The following is a 6,000-nucleotide window of genomic DNA, read 5'->3' on the forward strand; positions in this document are numbered from 1 at the left end:
TCCTCGGTCCACCACGGAGCAGAACGCGTGCTCTTCCGTGAAGGCCGTCCGGCTGCCTTCGCTGCCGACATCAAGAGATTCACGAGTGCGGAGGCTAGCTCATCTAGGTCCGCCGGAGTCGAATCCGCGAGGGGGATTTCTGCGGCCCCGAGCTCTACGATCTCTACAAATCGTTTGAGCTCGTCGTCTGCTGTCACCCGTACCTTGCCCAGCTGAGTCGGAGCTGGCCTGACGTCGGGCAGCGTCAGGCTAAGCGTGAAGTGGTCGGAGCTAGTGGCGAGATGGTCCTCGACGATAGCCTCGGCCAATGGCATATTCGTGAAGGCGAGATCGATCGTATTGCCATATGGGTTTGTTGGGATGTCCAGAGAGTTGAGTAGGTTTAGATCGTTTTCTGATGACCAGGCTGCGATCTCCTGGCCGCGGTTGGTAGTAGGGCCTGTCTGCCAACTACGATGTCTGGCATTGAAGTCGCCAGCAACGAGGCAGCGTCCTGGGACAGGCCACTGCAGCAGTGTCTCCAGGGCGTCATGCTCATCGTTCTGACGATAGAAGTTGACTATCGTCATGCCGTTGATCGCCAGCCAGAGAATGTCTCGAGTCTGGAAGGGCCTGATCTGATCAGCCAGGAGCCTTGGGTCTCTTCGGACATATGTCATGACCCTCGGCCGAGTGTCGTTACTATCCCACATCTCGACAGGTGCGAATGCGTCGTATGCCGGGTGGGTTTTGGTCAGGGAGAGGCTGTCTGTGTGGGCCGTCCATGGCTCCTGCAGAAGGACGATGTCGTATCGTTCAGAGTCGGCCAGCGCCAGGGCGCAGTCGTGGGCCTGAGGGATCTTGCCGACGTTTGCCTGGAAGATCCTGAGCGGCTTCCTGTCGTTCTTTTGAGTCCGTGAGTACTTATTCCTGGTCATGAGTACGGGTGATAAGTACTATTCGACGTTTCCTTGGTGAGCCTGGTCTGGGTTGCTCGGGCTCCTCCTCCCCTTCGTAGCCGGCCTGGGGGGTCGTGGCCACCATGATGCACGAAGGTGCGCCTGATGCCGCTGGACTTGGAGCACGAACGCTCAGCTGTTCAGATGATGTGCTGTCGTTTCTTTGTAGAATAGTCGCGTTGTCTTGTTGAGTTTCTAGTCGTGATTCCAGGTGACGTTGTCGGTATGTCTGTGCGCCCACTGCCCGGACGTGTTCTCGTTGCTCTCTGGTGAGCCGGCGGAAGACGCCGTGCACTTTCCTCGGCCGAGCAGGGCACCCTCGGAAGCAGGCCGGATGAGGACCTAAGCAGTTGATGCACTGCTCTGATGCAGCGCAGTCGTCTGCACTGTGTCCAGTCTTACCGCAGCGTTGGCAGACTGGCTGTCTGTGGCAGTTGCGGGCTAAATGGTAGTCCCAGCATGTTTCACATTGTCTGAGGCGGTCAGTCTTATCGAGAAGTCTAGCCGCGCGGCTGCCAAAGAGAGACCAGTATCTCTTCGTAGGCTTCAAGAAGGACACAAGTAAGGTCTTAGTCCAGGGGTTATCCGAAACTTGTCGCACAGGACGTACACTAACAGGCTTGAGTCCGGTCTGAATTTCTATCTCGTCGCTGACAATACTGTCGCTGTCCACCTCGTTACCACGAAAGTCAGTCAGTTTTGTGGGAAAGTCTGAGACCACATAGGTGAACCATTCCTTATTCGTTTCTACTGTCGTAGCCCCCAATTCAGCCGCCCACTCGGCCTGCTTTTCTACGAGGAAGTCGCGAGTCTCAGGGTCGGCAGTCTGGATGGCCCATCCAGACCTGACTTGGAATACTTGTCGAATCTTATCTGAAACGGCACCGAGTTTCTCCCGAATTAGGGTCCGGATCGCGTAGCTACTCTGAGCCCGGGCCGGAGCTTCGGCTTCTAGACGGATGAAGACACGGAGATCCTGTCGGGGTGGGGCGGCGGTCGTCGGTTGCCCCTGACGATGAGGTGGGTGAATCTGTTGGCGCTGTTGTTGTTGCTGACGATGTTGCTGATGCGGGTGGGTCCGACGGTCGCCTGCAACGGGAGGCGAGGCGGCAGTGACGCTGCTGTACGTGGGCTTAGAGGTAGATCCGTGGCTGGAGAGCTCCCGCTTCCAGGAGTCAAGGAAGCTGTCGGCAAATTGTTGAGCGAAACGCCGTTGCGGTCCGGTGGTGAATTGCTGGGCGGCTTCTTCAAACTTGGCGCAAAAGGCCTGGAAGACCATCAACTTGGCGTTGTATTCTTCAACGCGCTCGCGCGCGAGATCATTGGCTGATTCGATGATAGAAACTGGTCGTTGTTCGAAGATCGATGAGGGGTGTTCGCGTGCAGTTCCTTCCGTAGCTGCAGCAGTGGTGGCGGCGATGAGTGGTGAAGACGGTGTCTGGGCCGCCCGCCCGGGTCTAGGTGAAACACCGACGGGGGCGTTGACGGCCGCCGGGCTGTTCTGCAAGAGGGCTGCACGGGCTCCTCGATTGAGATTGGCGGGAGTGTGGATCCCCAGATCGAAGGGGTCCGGGGCAGCAGGCGGGTTCGTCATTGACGAAGCCATCGCCGCAGCTTGCAGCTGCGCAAAGCGCAGATTGGGACGTTTGTTGTGCACTTGTTAAGGAATTAGGTGTAGACAGAGCCACTTTCTTAACACTTGTATGCCAAGAAAGTGTGATGACAAAGGAAGGTCTTGACAGTGAGGGCCAAGAACCTCCACATCGTTGGCTATAGGGTGGCTAGCGATAAGGTCTTTCCAGTAGCTATCTCGAAATTCCGGATAAGTGCCCACATGCCGTGTCCAGTCATAATTAACGTCGATATCGCGGTGGCCAAGTAGGTCAAGACCTTCCTAGGTAAGGGGGTTATCAGGTAAAAGGGCGGCGAGACGGATCCAGTCTTCGTCATCAAATTCCTCCTCCACCGGCAGAGTCTCATACTGATCCTCTTGAGGTTATAATCGAGCCTCTTTTGGCCGGCCATAATGGTCATCACCATGACTATGGTGCTGCCAACAATAGGAGAAGGCCTTGGCGTGAGAACTAAAACCCTGGCCGTCAAATGTGAGGAGCTCATCAAGCCGGCGATATGGGTGGTTCAATATTAGCTTTACACGGCAGTAATCTGGCCACTATTGACCTTCTGGATCAGCCTGATAGCGAGGAAAGTAGACCAATACACGAGGCCTACCGTTAACATTGCCTAGCTGCCATTGCTTCCACATGGAAGGGTTTCTAGAGAGGAAATTCCAGTATTTAAGAAAGGAAACATAGGTCAGGTCCTCTAGGGCTTCTAGGCGTCGACAGTACTTTTCGTAGACGTTAGGGGCCTCGTCAACCTCATCGCCGTCGATCCATAGGGAGCAGGAATGCCTATCAGGATTACGGCAATCAACATATAGGCAGGTTCGTGAGCCCTCTTGCAACGGCAGGCCGAGGAGCAAGTGGCTAACCTCCTGCTTAGAGTAGTCTCGCTCAGCAACTAGCTGATTTAGGAGCTTTGACGTAAAGGAAATCAGGGGGTTGTGGTCCTTGACCCGGGGCATCAGAGCCTTCCCAATCTGGGCAAAAGACTCGCTCTTCTTTTCTGACTTGGAGCAGTATTTGGCTGCGTAATCGATCACCTGCTATAGGCTCGTGCAGGGCGAGACATCCATATTAGCTAGCCACGCAACGGTAAGCAAGCGGTTGTAGTGATTGATCTGGGCATCGTTGCGCTCGCCCCTAAAGCTCCAGTGCTTAAAATGAGGAATCTTTTCAAGGGAGGCTAGGAGGCGCTGCCCATGAGGAAATCCAAAGCGGCACTCTACCTGCTTAGTATGCTTATTGAGCTACATACAGTAGTTGTTGCAGCGGTGGCGTTACACGCGGTTGATTACCATTAATAGGAACTAAACGGTAAGGGGATGATCCAATAGATTACTGATCAGGGGATTCCCTTCCCCAGGCGCCTATATCCGCCGAGGCTCCGGGTTAACAGCAGATACGTGATATCCCCAGATTCGGGCGAATTGCTCTCGGGACTGACCATCATCAGGATCTAAGTCAGGGTGGCCATTTAACCAATATAGGCCGTGGTGGTAACTAGAACCCCTGCCCTGCCACTCATAGCGACCCCAAAAGTCCATTAGGTTAAACTTCTGCTTCAGGACAATAGTCCTAAACAGCGTATAACGCTTATGGAAGTGGTAAGCGGCAATGTGGGCGTTGTCTCGCAGTAACTACCGGGACAGGACCATCCGCGCCGCCTCAGGAGCTGCTTTCCACTCTTGGAATCGAGGCATATGACGATATAGGGACTCCCAGTGGTAATCAGCCGCACTTACTATAACGAAAAGGCCAGGCCTGCCTAGATTATAGGCATATGCCTCCAATTCCTTCCTTTGCTTATACCAATATAGACGGGTGCCCCTGATTACGGCGGCTTAGCGCGTGATCGACTAGATCAGGGCCTAAGCCTCTGGCTCGTCAGGCTTAGCCATCGCTTCCTCTATATCAGCGCGCGTAAGGGGTTAACGGCGGCCTTCGTGTTGCTTAACTAAGTAGTTACTTCGCTTTCTGACCTGCGCACGTAACAGCGTGTTGAGGGCGACGAAAGGCCACGTCTTATGCCGGGCAAAACGTCCGTCTTGCCATCTCATCGCATGGGCAAGGTAGTCCTGGTACGTGATGCTCCGTAGGCGAGGCTCCACGAAGTCCGCCTTGCCGTCAGGGTAGAGAGTAGGGAACGCGAGCGTTAACAGCGGCTAGGAACGGTTGAATTCGTTAATAGGAGTCCGACGAATGGAAGGTAGTGGCATCTGGTGTTAATCCTGCGCGCTAGGCGGCATTTGCTCAACATCAGCCATAAGCTCAGGGTCAGGGCTACCATGAAGGAGTCGGGACTACAGGGCGTTTAATTCGGTATCGGTAACCTGCAAATTCGGGATCGCCGATGCGTCTGCATCGCTAGGATCCTCTTCTACAGCCTCCTCAACGGGGCCTTGGGGGACCTCGCCGTCAGGTACGTCAGCCACTTGGCTAGCAACGGAAGCAACTATGCTGCCGTCAAGAGGAAGCCGTTGCAAGCGATCCTGCCTCACAACGATATCGCGATAGCCCGGGTGGTGGCGCTGTAGGTAATGGAGCCAGGTCAACAGGCATGAGCGGCGTACCCGGAAATCGCGAGCAAACTGCTGCTGGAAGTGAGGGTCGCCCTCCATATTAGGAGGCCGCAGGAGTACGATATCTAGCTCTTCAGGTAGGACTGGGAGCTCTTCAAATAGCCTACCAACATTGCGAAGGAAGTGGACAACGTGACCGCGGTATTTGTATTGAGCGCCACGTACCTGTAGGACCTTCACGTGTACGTGAACCCTAGCAATCAGCATCTCCTCAACCATCGTTAGGCTAGGTAGATTACCGGGGACTTCCCCGAAGTCAAGGCTATTCGCAGCGCTAAAGAAGTAGGGCTCGTCAGGGGTTCTCTCCCTGTCTCGACTAATGCAGCGGCTACAGATTTTCAAGCTATTTCTCTTCATATCGAACCAATGCTCCCGGCAGCGAATGCAGCTATGCATCTTGTCGTCATTCAGGGCAGTATAGAACTCCCGCACAAGGGCCTGATCCTCCTCACTAAGGGCAGGCAAGTTAAGGTCCCCTGTAAAAGGTGGATCAACTATCTGATCAAACTGTCGCTCTTCAGCATGTGCGCTTTGACGTGTATAGCGGCCGCGACGATGCCCCTGTGGCAATAATGAAGGAGTGGTAGGGAACGATTCCTGTGGTATAGGCGTGCCTAGCACAACAGGAGCCGTTGGAAGAGTGCATTGAGGAATCGGCGTGCCCAGAACTACTGTTGGCAGGCAAAGGTTAGGAGGGATAGGGGAAGGTCCCTCTACCGCGCTTGGGGTTGATGGCCCCAGCAGAGGTCTGGACAGTCCCTGGAGTGCGGGCGCCATGCCACGGAATAAGGCAGGTGTGGCAGGAGGTTATAAGCCGTGCACAGACGCAGGCGTTGGCGCAGCCCGCCTTGGAGGCGT

Source organism: Fusarium solani, assembly GCF_023522795.1.
Source record: "Fusarium solani strain SB1 chromosome Unknown bctg00000017, whole genome shotgun sequence".
In the NCBI taxonomy this organism is placed as follows: domain Eukaryota; kingdom Fungi; phylum Ascomycota; class Sordariomycetes; order Hypocreales; family Nectriaceae; genus Fusarium; species Fusarium solani.